This window comes from Mus musculus, chromosome 9 (genome assembly GCF_000001635.26).
Source record: "Mus musculus strain C57BL/6J chromosome 9, GRCm38.p6 C57BL/6J".
In the NCBI taxonomy this organism is placed as follows: domain Eukaryota; kingdom Metazoa; phylum Chordata; class Mammalia; order Rodentia; family Muridae; genus Mus; species Mus musculus.
This window is the reverse complement of record NC_000075.6, coordinates 46,607,391-46,631,923: the sequence shown is the minus strand read 5'-3', so window position 1 is coordinate 46,631,923 and position 24,533 is coordinate 46,607,391. Positions and strand designations below refer to the sequence as shown.

Sequence of the window (24,533 nt, the reverse complement as noted above, 5' to 3'; positions counted from 1 at the left end):
CTCAGGCTAGCCTTGACTCTGTTTTCCCTGCATATCCAGGATCTCTAGCAGTAAGACTCAAACACCAGCAGATTCTAAAGCTCTCCAGCTGCAGGCTTACGACATTTAAGATGCTTGAGTCTGGTGCTTGCTGAAGATACAGAAAGGAAGTGGGCCAGCAGTGGAACTGTGTGTGGTGAACTGGGTTAAGAAGGTCACAAGTGAGTACTGAGGCCATCTTGAGCCAAGAGGATGCTCGTCTTTATTTTGAGCAATGCCACCAACTAAAGTATAGCTTTCCCCCTTGTGACTCATACATACAATGGATTCACCAAGGTTGCCATGTGCCACAGGTTGTTAGAGAAAGGACAAGCATTACAGGACACAGGCTACTTTCTCAACCTCTCAGTGAGCCTACCAAGTGCCCCCACTTGAAGACAACCAAATATGGATTTGCAATGGAAGCCCCTTTGAGTATATGGTATACCCATGGGGCCTGGAAATTAATAATTAGGTTTGCAGAATGGGCAAAGCCACCTCCTGTTCTTTAAGCTCAATTTCCTGCAAGTGGAGCAGGAAGAAAAGAACTCAGCAGAAGATATATGAGTACCAGGAGACTCCCAATCCCCCTGGTGTTTCCCAAGTGTGCCTATGAAGTGAACACAGAGAGATCTCACTCCATTGATTAAAATATAGCTGCAGGCAAGATCTGGAGGCGCAGCCTTGCCTTATCTGAGACTTTCAGTTGCCCCAAAGTACAGCCCACAGGGAACTGTGCTGTGTGAGACCATGCCTGGCTATTTGGAAACAGAAGCATCCAGACCCCAGTCTGGTATCCCCAAAGAAAAAAATAGACCTACTTTGTTCAAAAGTCCTTGACCTGTTACAAAGAGACCCATGGGCTAAAAGAACTTTTCGGGTTAAGTTTGGCCTTCTGACCATAGCAGCTTCTCCACAAAATGAGTTGACCCTGCCCTGTCACTTCCCAGAATGCAAGACACTAAAAGGCGTAGAGGAAACGGCTGGCATATATGACGAGCAGAGGAGTAGATGAATCCAGCCCCAAGTACTGTGACTGCCACTCAGAGCACAGAGCTTGAAACAAAGTGAAGAGATGCATAGGTTGGGTTGGAAAAGAAGGACTTCGGATAACGTCTGAGCCTCAGCCACATTTACCTGAGCTGTTCTTCCTCATCTCTCAGATGAATCTCCACCTTCCCTGGCAACAAGCCTACTACTGGGGATACTCTAGGTCCTTCTTGAAGACTTAGACTAAAAAGGACTGCCTCGTGTTTCCTGGAAACCAGGAATGGGTCAGGTAACAAACAACATGGGTGAATCTAAAATCGTTCTCTGTGGGCAATTGACAAGGCCTCTGGTTTATATGGAACCTCACAGAACCCAGAGTAGCTGTGGGGATAGAATTGCTGGGTTGTATATCATACCCTCTCTATTTGCATATATTATGTGTTCCACACTTAACATTTTAGCACAGTGCCAAGTTATTTTCCAAAGTGGCTACGTAAATCTGATTCCCACCTACAATCTATTCACTCTCCTGTTTCTTCCCATCCAAGTGGGCTGGGCTGGGCACAGCTCAGTGGCTGAGCACTTGTCTACCATGAGGGAGGCCTCATCTTGTGTTCCAGCCCCAACAAAGGTGGGGGGGTGGGGATGACACGGAATAAGAGATGCTTTTGAGGATGTGCAAAAAAGGAAGAGCTCGTGCTCGCTTCGGCAGCACATAGACTAAAATTGGAACGATACAGAGAAGATTAGCATGGCCCCTGTGCAAGGATGACACGCAAAAAAGGAAGAGTTCATACATATTTCCGGTCAGGAAGTCAAAACAGTGCAGCTACTTTCCACTTCAACGAAATACAGCTCCATGCTTTGTTTTAAAATGTTAAATAGAGAGTACACAGTAAATGTAAACACAGAAAATATGAGTATATTCCATTCCTAGGTATTTACCCATAAAAGAATAAAATGTGTGTCCACACAAAGGTCTGCACATGAATATTCATACCAGTGTTTTGCATGATGGTCAAGAAGTGGAAAGAAACTGCCTCTCGATCGTACTATGCTCTTGCATTGAGTCATGACATCTTCCTTCTCCCTTAACGGTCACGTTTTTCTAGACAACATATCTTTGTTATCGCATGAGACGCTTCAGAGTTTTCTGGTACTTCTAGCACACACAGAAAGAATGTGGTCTCAGCACTGATAGTGTGCCCCGTCAGTGGCTAGATAACATGATAATAGATAATAATAAAGAACAAATATTAATTCATACTACATACAGCATGGGTGAACCTCAAAACCATGCTAAGTGAAAGAAGCCAGGTACAAAGATCCATTTAGATTAACATGGAAACTGGTAGAGAGTGGACCAGTAGTCACCTGGAGCTGGGAAGGGTAGCTGAGGGCACAGGAGTGCAGGCCACTCAGACCATACCATCATCCTTCAGGAACCTTTGACTCATTGGATGGCTGAGATCACAGGTGTGCATCACTGTGCCAAACTTAACCAGAGTCTTCCTGCTTCCTCCTTTCTTTTTCCTTTTTTTTTTTTTTTTTTCCCAGTGCTGGGGACTGAAACTAGTGCCTGTGAGCTGCCACATGAGTTGTCTACCACTGAGCTGCATTCCCAGCCCCTGGAACCCTCCTGTTTTTTAAAATTCTCACTAAGTTGTCCGAACTGGCTGCAAACTCACTTTTTAATCCCAGGCTGGCCCTTGACTTATGCTCCTCCTGCCTCAGCCTCCATGGCCTGTCCTCCATGCTCCAGGCTAGCTGGCCCATGAGCTTCCAAGCAGTTCTCCTGTCTCTATAGGCATGCTGGGTTAGAGATGGGGGCTACCACATCCAGCTTTTACGTGGGTTCTGGGGATGGAAGTTGGGTCATGAGATGCTGCAGTGCGGGCTTCTGCCTGTTGAGCCACCTCACGGGCCCAGGAACTGTGTGTGTGTTCGGTTCAGCCCTGGGCATGTTCAGTAAGAGCTTTCCAGAAAGAACAGGGCATCTCTATAAACTCCACACTGTCCAGCCAGAAAATGGGGTATATGTGGCCATTTGTAGGGGACTGGGCATGTGGGTTAGAGGGTAGAGTGATGATTTACACAAAGCCCTGAGTTCAGTCCACAGCACTGTATATAAACTGTAGTGGTGCATGCCTGTAATCCCAGCATCCAGGAAGGCAGATCATAGGTTCAAGGTCAGTTGCATTACACAGAGAGTTCTGGGCTGGGCTGGGATTCATGAAAATCTTAGTTAGCTGGTCAGTATGTTAGTTGGTTAGTCGGTTAGTTTTGTCTTAAAGTTTTACAGTTCTTTTTTCTTTGTATATACATGCTAGCATGATCTCTTGGTCTTTAATAATCCCCTCAAGGAAAGTCACTTAGTCCAACTTAATGAAGCCCATGTCCTTTGAGTACCGACAGAATACTGCCTGCACGTTTCCCATCCGTATTTCCAGGCCAAGCCCTAGCATGCTGAACAGACATGGCAAGAGTGAACCCGGGTCAAACGTGCAAGGCTACAGCTGCTGGTAACCCATCTTGCCTTCAGACTGCCAGTGAGGAAAAAGGTGAGGTGCTATGTTTAAAAGGAGGAGGATTAGGAGGAAGAGGAAAAGGAGGAGGAGAAGGAGGAGGGAGGAGGTGGTGGAAAAGGAGGTGGTAGAGGAGGAGGAGACATCTCAGGAGCAATAGGATAAACCATATGAGGTTTAGCATATGGGTGAGACAGGAGTGGCCCTATAAATGGCCTTGCAGTCTTTCCCACATAGGTTCAAAGAGAATCCAAGTAGCCCTTGTTCTGAAAGGGCAGGGTGTCATTTGCAATACTTTAAAACGAACAGGACCACGTGAGCAGGCAGGGATGTCATTCTTGAAGGAGTAGCCTGTCCCCAAATCAAGGACCTAAGATGCTTACATCCTGAGTACCTAGGACTAATCCCCATCCATCTACCCCCACACCTGCGAGGGGAGGTGCCGTAACAAGCATCCTGATATATACTTGTCTACAATCTGGTTATGAGGTTATCAGGCAAGAAAGACGCCCCGGGGGAATGCATATGCTTCTCTCACAGAGGAAGCTGCGAGGAAATAGCCGAAATTTATCTTGAGGGAGATAATAGAAACGCTTTTTTAAAATGTGGAAAAAACAATATTTTCCCCGAGAGCATTAAAGCCTTTCCAGGCTTAGATCATGTTTCTCATTAATGGGTCTCCTGGCCAGATCCATCTAGGGTCCAGGAGACAAGGAGAGAAGTGGATTTGCCTGGTCAGTGGTTTTAATACAAGCCAGGCTGGGGGTGGGGGTGGGGGCGGGGCTGGGGAGGAGCACATGACACAACACATCAATCAACTCAAAGCCCCTTGGAGGTGACCCAAGGATGCTTCCTACTTAGGATAGGAGGTTCTGGAGGGTTCTAGAAGAACCTACTGCTTCTAAGCCTAAGTCTTCTAACTCTATGCCATTGCTGGCTTAGTGAGAGACTCAGCCTCTTGGCCCACACAATGTAAATAATGAATATGTTCACTTCACTGACCTGTTTGTGTAGGAACCAGCTCTGCTGCCGAGATGGCTGTTCAATATCCTAAAGCATTGGAGGGGCAAAAAGAACGAAGACAACACACAAACATTATTACTGAAAACATGTCTTTCAATTTTAGAGATCAAACCCAGAGCCCCACATACACCAGGCAAAAGCTCTCCCAGTGGAATACATCCCTAACCCATTTTTTACTATTATTTTGAGACAGGTTCTCATTCTGTCTTCAGGCTGGCCTTGAAGTCATTCTGTAGACCAGGAGGGTCTTGAACTTGAGATCCTTCTGCCTCAACATCCCAAGTAACTGGGAAGGACTGTAGGCCTATACCGCAGAGCCTGGTTTTATCAAGGTCTTTAAAACAAAATCTTCACGGAGTAGTCAGTTGCCATTGGAGAAACTGAGGCTCAAGGATCACACCTGACCCTATCAGTAGGAGGTGGTATAGGGTGCGAATCCAGCTCTACCTGAGTCTGACTCCACAGAGGATCCTGGAGGTTGGCCATGAACAGGATAGTAGGATCGGGGCTGGGGTTGGGTTTGCTTTCTGTATATGTAGGTGAGCTTGGTTCATGGAATGCCTCCACCTTTGTCTGCAGGTACCCACTAGAAGACCTACTAGTGCCTGCCATCAAAAAGTCTACATCTCATGCTCCCAAATGCCCTTATCCCTGGAAAGGACAAAGAAAATCCAGTCCCTGGCCCAACTGCCCACTCCTTTTAGGGGTACATTCTATCTGAACCTGCAAAGAATCTCTCTGAGTCTTGATTTACTAGTTAAAAAAAAAAGTTAGCCCAGATAGATGCTTTTCAACTTTATTTCACCATAACTCACAGTGAGAACCATATTTTTATAACCTATTTTATATGTAAATATGTTTTTCCATAAAACAAAGGTTATTCTTACTCTATGGGATGCACCTTACTATTTTTCTATTTTATTCTGTTTCCTGTGCTTGTTAGTTTCCACACTGGTCACAGCTCATTTATCGACTTCACTACCTCAGTGGGTCATGACCTGCAATTTGAAAGCCCCTTCTAGAATGTTCTCTAATGACCATTCCAGCTGTGCCACTTGATGGCTCTTTATCTAGGCTTCTTCTGCTCCCATCCTGGGAGCTGATGAGCTTGCTCTCCCCACTCATAAGGCTGTCCCATCCTGCCTGCTCCCTTTAGCCACCTGCTTTACATGTGAGCGCTCTTACGTTTATCCTCATGAACTCCCTGAGTTTAAATGACTCATTCAATGCCACACACTTGCCTATACAGGCCAGCTGCCAGGCCAGAGCTTTCTAGTCTGTCATCTGCCTCCTGAGACAGTGTCAGTGGTCAGAGGGTGTCCAGACCTCCTGAAAGGGGTCTTTCTCTTATGTGCATACACTTTCACATCCCCCAAGGAGCAGCTCTTACCTCTCACCCTTCTTTATTCGGCAGTCCTTACCTTCCCTGGCTTCCAGGGCAACATCTTGAAGGTGTCTGTCATGTCAATTTGAGCACACCTGAGACAGGCGTGTAAATGGGGCTGAGCGACAGGTATGTGAGTCTCTTGATCTATCTAGTCTGTAGGCAGATTTCAGAATCTTCGTTCCCAATGAGTAGACATTCTACCTCACGCAGGTTTTAATTGGACAAACCAAATGTGAATTGTTAAAGCTGTCTCTCTTCGAGTCCCAGGAGCAGACCCTCAATGCTTCCTGTCAAATATGCCCTCGAATCTGTGATGTGTCAGCCAGAAGTCTAAGGATTGCATGAGCTGGGCACACTGAAATGGGCAGGGAGGGCCTATGGCCTCCTTACAGGCAGTGCATTGGGATGCCCACAGAAACTCACAACTCAGGTGTCAGAAAGGAGCTTCTGATCCCAGAGGGACATCTGTAAGCAAAAATTTGGGCTCAGGACTTATAATGCCTATTAATTACTGTGCTGAACTTAGGTAGAGAGAAAAGATGAAGGCTGATAGGTAGATGGCAGCTGATGGATGCTGAATAATAGATAGTATCAGGGAGATGGTAGGTAACTGTAGATAGCAGAGAATAAAAAGTTGCTCATAGATTGTAGCACAGCACAGATAATAGATGGCAGCTGATAGCAGATCACAGATAACAAATGGAAGATACTGGATAATGGTGGGAGATAATAGAAGCTGATAGTAGATAATAGTAGATGGTTGATAAGAGCTGCTAATAATAGATAATAGGAGCTAGATGATAATAGTACCTAATGGTGCCTAATAGTTGGTAAGTGATAATAGTCGCTAATAGAGGGCAGCTAATAGCAGGTAATAGTGGCTGGCTGCAGATCAGAGCAGATCTCTCCTAGCCAGTGGCCTGAAAGACTACTGCACATCAGCATCTCCTAGTTCCTGTTGTTGCTCTGAATGACTTTAGGACGCCCTTACATAAACCTGTCCTAAAGTCTCTGGAGCCTAAGGTGAGAAGAAACGGGCCATTCAACACAACCATCACCATGCTTTGTTTGTATTGTGTGTGTTTGGGTGTGTACATGTGTGTACATGTTGGTTTTTGAGATGGGGCTTTTTCATTGGCCTAGAACTCGCCAAGTCTCTGGCTGCCTGACCTGTAAGCTCCCCTAAAACATACACCCCACTCCGCCTGTCTCGGACTTTCTTGGTACTAGGGCAGTCATATGGCATCCCAAATGATAACCCAGGTCCTCCTGTTTGTACAGGAAGCACTTTAACCCTCACCTCATCCCTTATTTGCATTTTCTTCCTTTTTTAACTAAGCTCAAGGACTTTAGGTCCATCATGTAACCCTAGAATTCCTTACCTCCAAGGGAGGGATGGCTCATAACCCAACAGCAGGAGGCAAAATGCCCATCCACGACAGACTTTGATATTATATAGCGTGCTACAAGAATCAGGCAGTCCAAAAGGCAAAGGCAGGCCTCTCTGCAGGAGGCAGGCCATGCCCCTGCCCCTGCGGAGAGACCCCTCTAGGCCCCTTCCTTTTCTTTGGTTGTGGACATAGAAGGTTAGTGTGCCTCTCTTCTTGGATGCCAGCAGGAGGCTCACCAGAGCTGGGTGCATAGCTGCCTCCTGATGATCCAGTCTGCCTCTAAAAAGAAATTAATGTTACCTTAAGCTATGTCCCCAGTGTATTTTACTAGTTCCATGGCTCTCTACATGACTTAGGTGTGATTTCTATGAAGCCCCTACAATAGTTCCTGGCACATACAACATCCCAGGGAATATTCATCAAATTGATAAATGGATAAAGCATTGTCGTCACCTTGGCTTTAAGATGGCATTTATGGGGCCAAACAGGCTGGGGGACACAGACTGTTCCACTTAGGACTGGTCATGGGATATACCAGTAGATGGCTTAGCTGCTTCTATTAGCTGTACTTTGCCCAACTGCAAACATCACGGTGATCTCAATAATGCTGATTTTGATTTGAGCCTTCGATATGGAGCTTGAGAAATCACCCTACCCCGACTCTCCCCCACCCCACCACCACCCCCCCATACACACACACTGCCTTTAGTGCTCTTCAAATACCTGATCTCAAAGGACCATCCTTCTTTCCCAGACAAGACCCACCTCCACCATTCCTCAGCCACACAAAAAGACAGCTTCTAACCGTCCCAGGACTCCCATGGGATTCCTGGGGAACTTCCATGTTAGCCTGCCTCTGTGAAACTCTAGGTCCCTTCCTTTTTCTTTGACACACTCTTCCTCATTCTCCCCATGGCAGCTAGTCTAAATAGAAACATCTCATTATCCGGCACATTCTGTCTTCCACAATATTTTTTCTCTCCTTGCAGAGTCAACACAAGGATCACATGCAGTGCATCCAGTGGCTGTCCAGAGGTCACAGAAAAATTAAGCACAGGGTGTTATCATGGTCACTCGGGAATCCTACCCCCTTATCTTGACCTCAACAAAAATGTAAGGAGAAATATGTCTGCTCTCATTTTCTTTAATATCTATACATCCATGTACATATGTACTTTCATATAGGTCATATATATCCACGTATGTACACATTTCTATGCATATCTATCCCTGAATATTTATGCATATATGTATTTCCAGATTTTTGTGTAAATGATATGCAGTAATATGTAAGATCCATACACAGTGCAAGAGTCATTTGGATCTCCTGTGTGCCCTACTGGTTATTAGTAAGTAACCTCATTTTCAGGTGTAGAAATAGTGTGAGAGAAAAGGAGGTAAGTTGTTGGTTCAAGGTCACATATAAGTAGTGAGCAAGCTGGTTCTCCCTTGAACTTGTGTCTTGCTAACTACCGTTCATTGAATAAAGATTTCATACACCTGCTCTAGACTTGTCATGTGCAGGACACAGAAGGTTGTGTATATAGCTGCACCCCTTGGAATGCTCCCAGTCCATTTTCTGAAACAACAAGTAAGACCCCAAGGTGAGGATCACAGAAAAGTAAGATCAGTATACACCAAGGATGCTGGCTATGTGCTACCCAGTGTGTATGCTGAGAGACAGGTGGGCTGACCAAGTGGATTAAGAGATGCTTGAGGGATGGATGAAGGATTTTTAAGCAGTATCTTTTAATGGCCACCTCTGGGCCTCTGTTTGGATAAGGATGGGAATGAGAGGCATCCTCCTGCCTTTGTGGTCCTTCCCATGTGGTCACCTGCTGCTGCCGGCCATGGGCGAGGCTTGCCTTCCTGGGTCCAAGACCCTCAGCTAAGAGCTCAGAACTCAGATCCTTTTGCAGGCAGCTCTGTTCCTCCCAACTCCCCCTGTGTTTCTTAGGAGCCTCCCAAAGAGCTGAAGATTTCTAATATGGAAATTAAAGAGCAGGCATATTCTTAGTTCCTTGAATGGTACAATGGCCATTAACCAATTAATGGCTGGGCAGATGCCAACCAGTACCAGGGTAATTATTAGATGATAATTGCCATATCATTAGAAGGTAAATATAGGGTCGAACTGTCATCCACCCTGTAGAGGGCAACTGGGAATTCATTTTATTCCTATTAAGTATAATTATCCCCCCGTCTCTAAGAACCTGTGATTTCCAATATAATTATATAGTGTTTGCCAACTCCATCCACAAGGGAATGAGTTCAAAAGCAGACAATAAAGGGCAGCTTAGGAAGTAGTGGAGCAGAAGCTTAAAGCTCATAGCAGAGTCAGGGTTAGGAGCTAAGTCAGTTGGATCTATGCAAAGACAAAAGGAATAGGGAAGAGAACAGGAGAGAAGAGGAAAACCTATTAGTTACTATGGTGGGTTGAACAGGGAATGCCCCCATTGGCTCATGGGTTGAACACCTGGTCGGCAGCTGGTGGCGTTCATGTGTAGAACCTTTAAGAGGCGGAGCCTCACTGGAGGAAGTCGCTCTATGCAAATGAGCCTTACAACTCAAGCTCCATCTCCTCACAGACCTCTGCTTCCTGCTCCAGCCATTATGCCTTCCCTGCCTACTGCCACAACTTCCCCATCATGACAAAATGTATCCCCCAGCCCTAGAAATGTGAGCCAAAATAGCCCCGCCCCACCCCGCCCCCAAGTAGTTGCTTTTGTGGGGCTTATTTTATTACGGCAGTGAGAAAGTAACCCTTCTCACTGTGGCGACCACACATCAGACAAGAAGCAGCTTAAAGTCTATCATGGTGGGGGCGGCTGGGTGGAGCTCACAGTGGCCAGAGTGATATCTAAGAAGCCTCACCTACTCACATCTCCCTGGAACAGGAGGCAGAGAGGGACTAGGAAGCTGGACCACTCATGCTGCGATAGTCAAGACTTACCCCCCACAGCAGTGCCACCAGCTGCAACCAAGTTTTGAAACATGAGCCTGTAGTAGTCACTTTATGTCCAAGCCATAACAGACGGTTCATTGAGATTTAATGGAAAACTTGTCCCTGAGTGTCTAAAAGCAATCAAGGGGCCCTTCATTACTCTCTGAAGCATGTTACTTTCCCTTGTTCAGATATCCAACGTTGCTGTGAGGCCATTATCAAGTGTGGCTTGCTATACAACCACTCCAGGCAGAAAACAATAACAATAAAGTAAACAAACAACAGCAAATATAACAAGGTGTCTGTTTTTAAGAGACCAAATACGGGTAAGGAACAGGCATGTATTCCTCATTGTAGAGATAAAGAAACCAGCCAAGCTAATGGTACACGCCTTTAATCTAGCACTTAGGAGGCAGAGGCAGGCAGATCTCTGAGTTGGAGGGCAATCTGGGTTTATAGAGTGAGTTCCAAGTCAGCCAGGGCTACACAGAGAAAGCCTGTCTCAAATAATCAGAAAGAAAAAGAAAAGAAAGGTAGGGAAACAGAAATTCCCAGTTAGATAGCATTGCTTAACTGGCTCCTAGATAAATAAATAGATAAATAAATAAATAAATAAATAAATAAATAAATAAATAAATGTAGTGAGAAGAAGAAGAAGAAGAAGAAGAAGAAGAAGAAGAAGAAGAAGAAGAAGAAGAAGAAAGAAAGAAAGAAAGAAAGAAAGAAAGAAAGAAAGAAAGAAAGAAAGAAAGAAAGAAAGAAAGAAAGGGAGGAGGAGGAAAAAGAAGAAGAGGAAGAAGAAGAGGAAGAAGAAGAAGGAGGAGGAGGAGGAGGAGGAGGAGGAGGAGAAGGTCATCTGTAATGCTAAAAGGTACCTTCTCACTAGCCAGGAAGGAACCATGCAGGTGTGACAATGGGAACATAAAGTTGATAAAGAACCCTAAAAGCTGTGTGGTGAAAACAAGGGCAAGCGACGTCCCCAGCCATGGAAGGCACGCAGCTCTGACCCAGTACAGTCTGAGAGATCCACAGACACCATTTTTCATGCTAATGTGTATTAACACCATATATCACCTCTAAAGAGAACCCGACCCTAATAAACATTTACACCAAAACTATTTCCTATAAATCAAGGAACAAATCCCTAACCCGGCTATGGCTTGCTTTTGGATCCAGGAGTCTCACTATTAAATCAAGTATCGTAATTTGCTTCAAAAATGTTTTGCCAAAAGGTTAAAATATCCATACTTGTAGCTCGTCAATCTCACAGGGTAGTGGGAAGCCCGTTTCTTTTGTTTCTCTTTATTATTCTGGTCTTCTTTCTGTTTTATAACTGGCTGCCCAGTAGCGCGCACTCTCTCTCTCTCTGGCTGCAGGACCTGAACCAGGGGAATGGGTTTAGTTGGAAGAGAGAGGGATTAAAAAGATCAGAAGCTTTTTAATACCCTGCCATGGTTTAAAAGAAAACAACTAGAACAACAGAAATAGTACACTAATTGCTACATTAATAAACCTATTAAACATTAGATGCTGCGGTAGCACTAGGGAGGAAATACGGAATAAAGACAGACAGGAGCCCACCCCTCCCGGAATTTATAGTGGAGCCATTTACAGGCCCTTTATACTTCCCACCACCCGGTAGGGTTATCTTCGTTTTCTTGATAACGTTAAGCAAATCACTCAGCCTTCCACACCCAGAAAAGGACAGAGGAAGGATTTTAAACCAACTCTTGTCTGGTTTCAGACCCAGGTGTTTCTGCTGCCCAACTCCCTCTCTGTGTAGAGTGAAGATTATTCTCAAAACACTAAACAATTGCCTGCCTCAACTCCCAGGTGACCCTGCAAGTGTGACGTGTTGTCTGCTGTCTACCCGGCCTGCCAATAACCACTCTCCAATTATGTGTTTATTATCTTTGTGGCACAGGGTTACTGTAGCAGTAAAAATTTACCCTCAACAATACAGTACCTACTATGACTTCCAACTACTAATGGAATTGCTATTTTTGTTTGTTTTAAAGCCCCAGCAATAAAATAGGCTCCCAACGATATCCTGGCAGTTTTTTATGTCTTTAAAATTTACTGGAACTGATAACTGCAAGAACAGAATGCCTGTAAGATGCAAATGGTCTTCCTGGAAAAGGGAACTTTGGCGTCAATCATGGTGGGGCTCACAGAAATCAGAGATTGATGAGAGTTTACAAAGTAAAGGTTGACAGCCATAGTAATCTTGGAAGCACGCAGGGGTCTGAGTCACACGAATCTGATTATCCATGTTTGATAATCTGAGGCAGAAAGACCCACCCCTTCTCCCCACCAGGAACAGCCAAGGACGTCCTTGCTAAAGAGAGAAGTCTGAACAATTGGGTAAACCAGGAACCCTGACCGTTCCTGTCCTGGGGGAAAGGATGTAGCAATGCAGGCCAGGCCCTGTGGTTCCTATAGGCTGCTTCCTGGTACCTGGTCCAAGGGGAAATCGGAGGGCAAAGGTAAATAATGAAAGACAGTGATCCTGCCAAGGTGAAGGCCAACTAAAGGCTAGGGGTGTAGCCTAGTGGGTTATCATTTGCCCAACATGAGTAAGGCCCTGGGTTCAAGCCCCGGCACTAGAGTCAGGGATTATAAAACAGACACCAGAAATATGAGCAGTTTCAGGGTAAACACACCCCAAGAATCCCGGTCTGTGGTTTTGAACTTGTCCATTTTACCTGGTTAAGATGTGACTCCAGAAAGGCCATGCCAAACCATTCTCACTGACATAACATGCCCATTCTAGCAGGGGTGGGCTTGTCAGTCAAATACTCTCAAGAGCAGCACTCCAGACAAGGGAAGTGTGGTACGATCTGGGGAAGTAGACAACTTAGAAAAAGTTCAAGACTAAAGAGACCTGGCTGGGCCACAGAATGAGGGAAGCTTTGGCAAAAAGCCAGCAGGAAGGAAGACGGCAATAGAGGAGGGGAAGGGGTGGAGAATCTCTCATTAGAGACAGATCCTAGATGCAGGAATGAAAAGAGAGGCAGGGCCCCCCCGGAGTGTATCCAGATCTGGGCCCCACAATGGTCCTCAAGGCTTGATCAGAAAGTTCTGAATGCAAACCAGGGAATGTAAAGAACAAAGCTCCAGGCAGATATTCAAAGACAAGATTGAGAAGAAGAAAGAGTTTTCAGAAAAATACACCCAGCATCCCGGGTGTACGAGGACAGACTAGCAAAGCTTCCAAGAGGTCAGCCAGCTTGACTAATGTGGAAGTCAAGCTGAATTAATCACTACCACTCCACACTGAGAACTTTCTTACACACAACTGATGGCTGATTTTGGGTCCATGGTCACTACAAGGATGTGAGACAAAATACTCGTGTAAGGTTCCAGAAGTTATCCCATGGAGATCCTTAACCTGTTACCACACATGAGCAACATAGAACTAAGACACAGAAGCCAGAGCTAACGACTTTCCAACCTTAGTCTCATTCAATATATACCATAAAAGGCACACCTGCAGCACCCGGGCCCACTCCCAAACATATAGTCTACCTGTAGTGCAGTCAATCTCCTTTCCACATAGGCCTGGAAATTGTCTAAGTCCACTCACACTTTGCCTGCAATATTCAAGCCTGGTTCTCATCCACACCATTCGTGTCAGATGCCTGGAAGGTAGACAGACCCAAACCTTTCTCTGGGAGCCCGCAGGCACCCTGCTTAGCTGGACCAAGTTCTAGCCGTGTGAATGCCTCCTCCTTTGACCCCGACTTTGGAGAGTATCAGGTTTGATGGAGCTGAGCTGGAGTGTGATCAGCAAGAGGGTTGGGCTAGGAGCCACCACCTGGGCCATTTGAAATGCAGCAGGAACTGAGCAATTCCGAGAAGTAATTTAGTGTCCAGTCTGCTTCCAAAGACAAGACGGTTACAAGAAGTCAGGAAGCCAATACCGTATGGGTGCTCGTTTGAGCTGTTACAGCTAAATTGGTTTGTGTAAGCAACAGCCTCTCCTCTGCAAAAAACATGGGGAAAATAATCAAGGGCAAATTTTCAACAGCCACTTCTCTCCCCCAGAATATTCTTAGGACTCTCTCCAGATAGTCCGAATCCCTACCAGGATTGCCAACCCACCTTCACTTTCTTCAAATCCTACTCACTCTGTAACATCTAACTCAAGCCGCCAGGCCTCTAAAGACTCACACTGCAGCCCTCCTTCTGTAACATCTAACTAGTGCCCCCTCTGTTCTAAGGACTCACACGCTGTTCTTGATGCCCATCTCTGTCATGATCTTCCTGTGTAATGCAGACTGACTCTTCCTGTGTCCTTGTCACAAGTAGAGTATCAGCTTGCCAAGGTCAAAGAAGACCCTGTCACTCATTCATCTCTCTAGTGCCCCCTGCAGACTCCCACAAGGAAGCAGTTGTGGCGATGAACTGGGGTTGCTCATTTAGCAGTATTTTGGAGTGTGTCTGTGAGGTTCCATTCCATAGAAGATTATCAGTGGACTGAGTGGAGATCACCCTCACAATCCTTGGGACCTTGAATAGAAGAAAGAAGGATGGGAATTCACTTCTCCAGCTGAGAGCATCTATCACCTACCCTGTGACACCAGCACTCATGACTCTCTCGGATCTTTAGGCTCAAACTGACTTAGCCATCCACCTTCCTGCTCCTCCAGCATGCAGATGGCAGTTCATGAAACTTCCTGGTGTTCCTAACCACATGATCTTCCTGTTTCACACATACATGTGAACTGTTTATTCTGTTCTCTTGACTAATACGGAGCTCAATAAAGGACACATGCTCAGGCCAAAGAGAGTTGAAAGTTCAAGGCCAGCCCAAGACACACAGTAAGACAAACCAAATACATGCTCACACATGCACATTTGTGCACACACCCACACACCCAGGGACATACACACAAAACTTCACACACTCAGTGAATCAGTAAGAACAGCAATACAGCAATGTCATCCAGGGTCCTACCTGACAACGGTAAATAGATGTTACACCATTGACCTCATTTCTCTAGACTGACTACATAATGCTTAGAACCCAAGGAAAAAGTCTACGTTAAGAGGTTCACACAGTGATGGACAAATGACAGATGCTCAAGCAGTACTAGACCCCTCCCACTGCCTAGTTCACAAAACTCTTTACATCTTCCCCACAACAACCCCTTGAGGTAATAAGCATTTTCTAATTGCATGTCCCATTCTAGTTGTAGATAAACTGAGGACTGAGGAGTTTGTATTACTGCAATCCAACCAGAGAATCCCAGATTCAACCGTCTAACAGCACCTGACTTCAAAACCCAGGGTGCCTAGACAGTCCACAGCACGAAGGCAGTGCCTAGATATGTGGTACCTGTCAGGCCGATATCAACACCTGAGGAGAGAGAGAGTCATGGATTTGAGGATTTGGGGAGGCTGCCAGCTGGACAGAAACAGCCTCGTTTGGAACCACACCCTGCATTAGCAAGGATATAGGGGGTACAACAGTCAGGTGAGCCCACTGTCCTGTATAAGAAGAGCCAACTTGCTTTGCCCTAGTCGGGATGCTAAGGAACTCCATCTACAGTCTCCATGGCGGTGGTAATGGAGTAGGTGGGCAGAGTTCTTCCTGGCCTAGGCCTTCCACTAGAACAGAGAAACAAGACTTGCCAGGATTTTCCTGATCCCTCGTCTCAGTTCACCCACCCTGTTCCAGATCTGAAGCCCACTGTAAGACACCATCACAAGACAGGAATAGAGAGAGAAAAGTGAGAATGTTCGAGAACACCAAGAAAGCCTCCACTGACCCAGTTGTCTCCTCCAGCATTCTGTATGCCTCTGAATGCCTCTTTCAGGCGTCCATCATAAGGTTTTAAGATTTAGGTGGGTAGGAGGCGTGGAAGGAGAGACTGGCTATGACAAGCATCATGTGCATCCATATGTCCACTATCTCCTTCAATCCACACAACATCCCTGATAAACAGGGATGGGTATCTCCAACTCATAGACAAAGACATCACCGACTCAGAATACATGGAACAGAACCTGGTGTTTGTTTAAGCTAACGTTGGAACTCAGGCCTGTCTGATCCAAAAGCTAGACCCTGGAGCTGAGGCTTCAGCTCACCGGTACAGAGCTTAGGTAGAGCACTTGTCTGAAGCTCACATCCTCAGCACCCAGAAGGAAATACATTGCTGTGATTTTTGAAAAGGCAACACATCCTCACTGTATTGTCTGACCCTATGGGAAGTGAGGCTTGTAACTGAAGGATGAGAGGCTGACAGAAGGGAGTACAAGCTGTAGCAGCAGCAGGTCACAGGTTGTAGATGGGTATTGCTAATGGAAGCCTGGGGTCAGAGTTCAATTAAAAGGGCGGGACTTAGTCTGTCCTCATCGCCTCATATCCCCATCTTAGGAAGGCAAGTGAATGACATCTGACAACACCTGACTGGACAGGGCATGTTGGTGGGAATAAGTTCACCTCTCTCCTTATATCCTTGTCCCCCTCCCATGCCATAGCCAGGGAGAGACCATTCCTCCACCCTCCTGAAGACTTGCATTGAGAAGAATCAAGGAAATAATTGTGGGATGGAGAGGATTTATTAAATTGGATAAGTCTTGGCTACAACCTTCCTTATAGGCTTTGAGTGGTTTGGATTTTATTTCATTATGGCTGCATAATAAAATAATAACATAATTAGTGATGAATTTGTTACCTTTCAAGAAAGAGACTTTAATTCCCCTGAAGAACATCTCCCCACCCCCAGGCTATCTCTGATGACGATGTGAGGAAGAATAGGGGGAAGAAAAGGAGGGCTAGCCTACCCACCCGCAGCTGCTCAGGTGGGAGGTCAAGATTCCACATTACTTCTGGCTCGGTGATGCTTCCTTCTAGCAGAACCAACAGAGTGCTGACTGCCGAGGATGACCAGAATATCTAGGAGTCGTTCCTCCTGTGAGGATGCCACAATGATCTCTAGTGCATCCCATGCTGCCGTATCAGGATCCAGGTAAGGCACATATCCCTGGGCTCCATTCCTATGTAATCCAGGGAAGGGGGGGCATCTATGTACAGCAGCATCTAGCTGCTAGCGTTTTGTCCCACTTACTTTATTTTGTGATGGTCTCAGGTATTATGGGCTAGCCTCAGACTTACTATGTACCTGAGGATAACCTCTTGCCTCTATCTTCTGCATGCTGAGATGCATGTGTCACTACACCCCATTTACACAGAGCTGGGGATTAAACGTATAGCTTCTCCCATGCCAGAACAGCATTCTACCTACTGCACGCATCCCCAACTCTCCCACACCCCTGAATTCATATTTAATCTTGGTTGGCATTGGCCACCCGGGCACCTGTCTGAGTGAAGTGGGGTATCAAGGAAAGGAGGACTTGGTATCACAGGCCAAGAGCAGAGTGGTGTGCTCCACTGCATCCTCCACAATGTGAGGGCAGGGAGATCTTTCTTCCCTATAACTAACAACCCTACCACTAAGACCTCACTTTTCCCATGTGTCTAATGGGTACTTGTGAATGATATGCCGTGCCCCCTTCTTTGCCTCAACATCTGCATTGACAGATTCTTTCCCATCTCCCTCATCTGTGGCATCTGTGTTATCCATTCTGGTTCAAGAAGTGAGCCTGTGACATCAAGGAAAATAAAGAGAAGCAGGAAGAGTTAGTCACAGAACAGACTCTCTTTTACAGATTGTATAGATCCTAAGCTCTGGTGCCTAGTGGGACCCAAACATTCCAGGAAAGAGATGCAGCCACAATTTAAGTTGCCATCTGTTTCTCTGTCCTTGACAGTGGGTTTTATTTGGGGAGGAGGATGGAGAGAGGGTGTTCACTGTTCAGATGTGAAAGAAGTAAAGGCAAGAAAAAAGACATAAGTGGCTTAGAAGCCTGGAGCCCTGGCTCTCTGTCCTACTCTAGCAGTCTGTAACTGCCTTGTTTCAGTCAGGTTTCTGTTACTGTAACAAAATACCAGGCACAGGCGCCTTTGAAGGAAACAAGGTTTATCTGGTCCATATCTCAAAGGCTAAAAGTCCAATCAGCATGCCGCTGGCTCTGGTTGGGTCTTGTAATCAACGGCAGAGCATTTGCAAGAGAAAGAGATCAAATCACCAGACAAGAAAGCAGAGTATGGCTTGGGGTCAAAGAAAGGCTTCTATAATGCATTCTGTCTGGCAAACGGGACACCAGTATCCCCTTCTGGGGTCCCGGTGACTAAAGTATTCCTATAAGGACCCACCTCTTAAAGGTCTCACCATCATAATAGGTGAGTCTTTGGAAGGAAATTTTAAAACCACATGCAAACCGCAGACTACATGATGGTTGAGATTGACTTTTGCCTACCCTGTAAGACTAGGAAGTGGTGATGGCTAAGTCACATTTGGATATCTTTGTGTCTTGGAAAACTGTGCTTACATGTGCATGTATGTGTGCTTACATGTGCATGTATGTGTGCTTACATGTGCATGAGTACCCAGGTCTGTGTGGGTGCATGTGCAAGCCAGAAGAAAACCTAGGATATACTCCTCGGGTATATTTTGTCTTCTCTCTCTCTCTCTCTCTCTCTCTCTCTCTCTCTCTCTCCCTCCCTCCCTCCTTCTCTCTCTCTCTCTCTCTCTCTCTCTCTCTCTCTCTCTCTCTCTCTCTCTCTCTCTCTCCCTCCCTCCCTCCTTCTCTCTCTCTCTCTCTCTCTCTCTCTCTCTCTCTCTCTCTCTCTCTCTCTCTCTCTCCCTCTCCCTCTTCTTAAGATATGGTCTCTAATTTTGGCCCAGAACTTGTCAAGTAGGCTAGGCTGGCTAACCGTCAAGCCCCAGGGATCCACCTGTCTCTGCCTCCCAGTGCTGGGATGAAAAGCACAGGCCACCCCAGCCTTTCTATAGACAAAATCTCCTGTTGTCAGGCAGGTACTTTACCAGCCTTCTGGGTTTGTTTCTCACTTGATAATGACGGCTGGGAAGTCAGTCAGTCTGCTACAGTTTCCTCATCTGTAGAAGAAAGAAAAATGTGTCATAAAGGTATAAAATCAAACATGCCAGTGTTTCTGAAAGCCATAAGAAAACAAACTGCTCTAGAGGATGCGAGGCTCACAACCTTGGCCTCGATTTTCTTCTAAGCATGGATGCTGATGTTTGCGCCTGCTCCACTATTCTCTGCTCTCTGACCTCAAACCACCCAGGCTCCCTCCCAAACTCTTGGTGGGTTCAGTTCGGCTCCACAGTTTCCATCCAGAAATCTACCACTCCCTCCCTCCGGTGCATCCATCCCTCATCCATCACTGTCACATCCCACAGAGGACTTTTATTTAACAACCAATTTATTTCCAATTTAACTAATCTGGGGATGGGCCATCTCTCTCTCACGCAAAGCACCAATGCCTGGGTTGTAAATAGACTCACAAACGAGGGTGCTGGTTATATAAACTCTCATCAAAGCAGCATCAGGAGAGAGAGCTGCTGGAGAGTGGGGGTCACCGGAGTGCAGGCCAATGCAATATACAACTACCCCAACATAAATAACCCTACAGCCCTCATTCCTGGCCCCTGCACTTGGCACTGCTTAGAATTATTTATATATGTATCTGTTGATTCCCTGGCTCACCTTGAGCCCAGGACAAATGTTTCATCAACAATGTATGAGATTCTAACTAACTTCAGGCTAGGTGGGAAGGAGCAGGTGGCTGGGTAGGTAGCCATGATCTGTCTCTTGGCCAGCCCCTCTCTCTCTATTTTTCCTGGTTGGGAGTCTCCTCTCAAAGCTCACTTCTGTGTACTGCGCTTGGATGGTGCAATGGCCTCCGTGAAGGGTAGCTTTGCTTTGTGAAGAGACCACTAATAAATCATCTCTATGGCCCAGCCAGCACCAGGAACATACATTGGTCTGCTGGGGATAACAGGCAAAGGCTGTGCCTACAACCTGACACACAGGACAGGTTCAAGGCAGCAGCAGACTAGCTAGTCTGAGATCTGTCCTTAGATGGCCTGGAGGCTGAATGTCCCTGCTCCCAACTGCCCCCTTCTGCCAAGTTCTAAAGCTGTGTTCAGGCATCCAGATGGAAGCCAGGGATATAGATCTGAAAAGAAATAAAGGGTCAGGAAATCATGGCATGCATGCGTGTGTGTGTGTGTGTGTGTGTGTGTGTGTGTGTGTGTGTGTGTGTCTGTGTCTGTGTCTGTGTGTATCTGTGTGTGTTGTGTCTGTGTGTGTCTGTGTGTATGTGTCTGTGTGTACTTGTACTTGCATGTGGGTGTCATTCTTCTGAGTCATTCTGTTAGTTTTGGGGATAGGGTCTCTTATTGACTTGGAGCCTGTCAATTAGGCTAGGCTGGCTAGATGGTGAGCCTCCAGAGCTGCAGTTCCAAGTGTGAGCTGCTACGCCCAGCTTTTTACAGGGTTCCAGCTATTAAATGAGGTCCTAGTGCAAGGCTGCTACTGTGCTCAGTTGTCTCCTTGGCCCTGGGAACCACACCACAAAGTCGCTCTCTTTGTCTCTCGATTGGTCCCCTTCCCTGCAAAGGAAGGCTTGAACTCAGGGGCCCATGGCCCCTTCTAACTCTAACCTCCTCCAGGCAGAGCCACTAAGAGACTGACCTGGCTACTGAGAGATTTATCCTCTTCCTGGCTGGCACCCTGAGGCCTGCCTGCATGACTTTAAATCACACCTCCTCAACTCTGCTGCACTCGGCACTTTCCCGGGGCCACCTTAGAGGGCAGAGAGAGTTTATGTTAAACAAACACCTCTTGGTTATTAGAAACATATTTATAGTGGTTATGGGGCTCCAGAGGTAGAGACAGATTCATTCCCAGGCTGGGTCCCCAGGGAGGACTGTGGCAACAGAATAACTTTCTCCAACCCCAGGGACCAGTACAGAGGGTCACCCCAGCCTACATCAATCCCACTCTTGTTTCTTCTCCCTGTGACAATAATTGCAGGTCTGCATGGTGCTCCTGGTGTTGGCAGGGGCGGAGAGCTTGTGCGAGGACAGGCTTTCAGGGCTGCTGATTCCATTTAAGACGGATGATGGATGGGAGGCCTTTTTGAAGTTGGAGACTCAACTCAATCCTAAGCCAATTAGAAAAGGATGTGTTTATTGAAAGCCTGCAGCATCTCTTTTAGGGCTGACTTTAAGATCCTGGTTCACATTAGAGCTACGGCCTGTATCTCTAGACTATATGAAGGGGCTTGGGAACAAGGAAGAAGGAAGGAAGAAAGCTCTCCAGCAGCACTATAGCTCTCTGAGGGGGAAGGACAAAGAGGCAAGGAACCTGCCTGCCCCTCCTCCCCTGCATCCCAGTGCTACATGGCTGCATTCCTCTAGTGGCCAGAAATATTTAATCGAATACTTTTGTTTGGATCTCACATCCCTGGTAACCTGAAGATGTTACCATGGCAATCCCCAAGTAATACATCTCGATTATTTATGGCCTTGCAGATAGGGTGGGGAGGCACTGCCGGCCCCACAGAACCAGCGGGAAGGTGGGAGCTTCATTTCCAGCTCTCCCTGTTGCTCGGCAGCCCTGGAGGAAAGACTGAAAGGAGGTGTGACCATGGTTTGCTGGCTTGAGTTCAAAGCCTTTTAACATGGAGGGCCTTGCCTCTGCCTTCTCCCGTTTCGTCCCTTGAATGCCCCCGTTTCCTATGTCTCCATTCTGTGATCTCTTGGTTCTTCTCCATTGCTCTTTACTCCCTCTGGTAAGATGGGAGGAGTCAGGGGCGAGTGCGATTGGAGCCAGAGATGCTATTCACACCACCTGTTGCATCTTTGACCCAGGAGTCAGGGGCAAGTGCGATCGGAGCCAGAGATCCTATTTTCACACCACCTACTGCAGCTGTGACCTGCTATCCTAAAGGCTTTGTTTCTAAGAGCACTCGAGTGAGAGGAAGACATGACAACTTCTAAGATTCAGCATGAGAACAATGAAATAAGGCATATCGGGTTCTTTGGCATGTAGTAAGTGCTCAATAACTCCGAGCTGTCTGGTAATCACTACACTGTCAGTCATCCTAGCATATCCTTGTCTGTGGATGGGAGTCAGTATTGCCAAGGAAGCAGAGTTCATGGAGGACAAGGTATAGGAGGGGCTAGATTTCTAAGTATCTCTCTTATCCAGGCTCCTTGAATCCTGTACCTACCCTGACCAGTGCTCTGAGGCCCTGACAGAGCAGTGCATCATCCTGCTCCTCAAGCAGGGCCCATCACTTAGATGTGGAGCTATTCCTGAGTTTGACCCAGCTACTATGCTCCATATCCCCAGCCTTGACTCCTTCCAGCTGTGAAGTGCCCTGCTGAGCACCCTCCACTCCCTCCACTCCCACTAACTCCTCATAGGTCCCTAGGCTGTGAGCACTCCAGCTCACATGCCCAGCCCCTTGCATAGTCACAGCTCCATATTTATTCCAGTTCATGATCATTGACTAGCCTGGCTCCCTCTGGTTGTAAGCACCACGAGAGCAGAAATCTTTATACACCTTTGTTTATTGGAAATCCTGAGTCCTTCACACCGCCTGCCATATATAGCTATTAAATATATTTTCAATGAATGACTAATACATAGAGGCCCATTGTACTAAGGTCGGAGAAACAGAATTCAGACACATATACTCAGGTGTGAAGAACAACCCCCCCTCACTTGCCTAAGCTCACAACACTTTGTAACTATAGCAACGTGAGATTAGAAACCTTTGCCCTACATGCAAACTGAGCTATACCTGTTAGGCAGGAGGTTGATGTTCAAGGATGATCGTTTGTATATGTTTGCATTCTTGCATGTATGGTGTGGACGTGGGTACACGGACTTGCACACCTATGTGTAGAGAGAGGGTGTGACGCTGCTTTCTCTGGCCCGGAGGCTGCTATTCAGTCCCTCTCTGTGGCAGAAAGGCACAAAGGCAGGTCACAGGTGCTGACACTGGAACAGGACAGATAATGAGGATCTGGACGATGGAAGCTGTGGTTCAGATCTTTGGTCCTCAGACCCCTACCGGTGTCCCCAGGGAGTAATGGCGACTTGCGAGCTATTTTAACATTTCTGTATGCCTAGCAGAAATGACACATTTAGCAGAGATAAAGCTGCACAGACTACTAACTGAGACTTCATTTCTCTGCTTTTGGCTGGAATTACATCAACTCAGTGTGATAAAGCCACTAATCTCGTGCTGATCGGAACCCCTGATTGTCAGTCATACATGGCTTTTGATTAATAAAAAATGGGAAAACAAATTATTACTTCATAAATGCAGTTGGTAGACAAAAATCTTTGAAAAGTACGAAAAGAGGGAAGGAGAAACTACGTGACTGTTAAATCTCAGTCACCCAAGTCCTGGATCAAACAACTCGCAGTAAATTACACTAGTGTCTTAACGTGATAGGTCTCAGTTTTTTCATCTGAATGGGAGTCATCGTAGTATTCATGATCGTGGGAGATGATGTAGAAGCTATTAGCTCTTTGCTGGGACGTACCAGGTAAATTATTATTGAGATTCACAATCCTCTGTTATCACTGGTCCTGGGGTGAAGTTAAAAACTAGAGACAATGGACCCTCAGTGGCAGGTGGGAACTCACTCAGAGCATACAAGGTCTCTGAGGATCTAAAAAATTGCAAAAGAAAGAAACACTGTGCTGAACTGCTCCTTACCGGTAAGGTAGAGATGTGGTCTGCCAGGGGAGGCAGAAACCAAGCAAGATAAATGCCAGGCCTTTTGTGGGCTCACTTCCTAGAACCTCGGAGCTGGTGGCTTAAGTCACACCCACTTACTGTTTCCCAGTCAAAAGCGGAGGCGACAGGTAGGTTCAAATGAATTCTCTGCTTAGAGTCTCAGAAGGCTGAAGTCACAGGCCCTTATCTAAGGTACTGGGAAGGAGCTGGCTTTTGGGGTCATTTGGGTTATGACTGACTTGAGCTTCTGTGATTGCAGGACTGAGGACCCAGTGCCCTTGCTAACTGTCAGCCATGCATAGTCTACGGGCTGCAGTGTAGCCCGTTTAGGCTGTCTGCACAGTCTGTGTCTTAGTCACTGTCCTATGGCTTTGAAAACAGTCACTGTCCTATTGCTTTGAATACATACCATGACCACGGCAACTTATCAAAGAAAGCATTTAATTGTGGGATTGCTTAAAGTTTCAGAGGGTTAGTCTATTATCATCATGGCAGGAAATATGGCGATGTGAGACCCCGACTTAAAGTGTTTCTCCCTGGAAGGTAAAGCCCCTAAACGTTCCCCCAAGCTTGTTTTCCCTGATCTCTAAATATACAGCCAGAAAGAAGCTCTTTG

At 46.4% G+C, this 24,533-nt stretch overlaps 1 long non-coding RNA gene and 1 other non-coding gene across 3 annotated transcripts in view; one reads left to right on the top strand and one right to left on the bottom strand.

Moving 5' to 3' along the window:
* The window catches only part of Gm31557, a 67,217-nt gene extending 42,890 nt beyond the window's left edge, over nt 1-24,327 (bottom strand). For both annotated transcript variants that reach the window (XR_870708.2, XR_870709.1), the window contains exons 1-3: nt 21,149-24,327; nt 20,851-20,961; nt 19,200-19,247 (exon numbers count right to left, since the gene is read on the bottom strand). This is a non-coding gene — a long non-coding RNA (predicted gene, 31557). The remainder of the gene's footprint in view (nt 1-19,199; nt 19,248-20,850; nt 20,962-21,148) is intronic.
* Gm22805 lies at nt 1,705-1,811 on the top strand. The gene has a single exon (XR_003948541.1). It is a non-coding gene; the product is annotated as a U6 spliceosomal RNA (small nuclear RNA).
* Nucleotides 24,328-24,533: the final 206 nt, after the last annotated feature.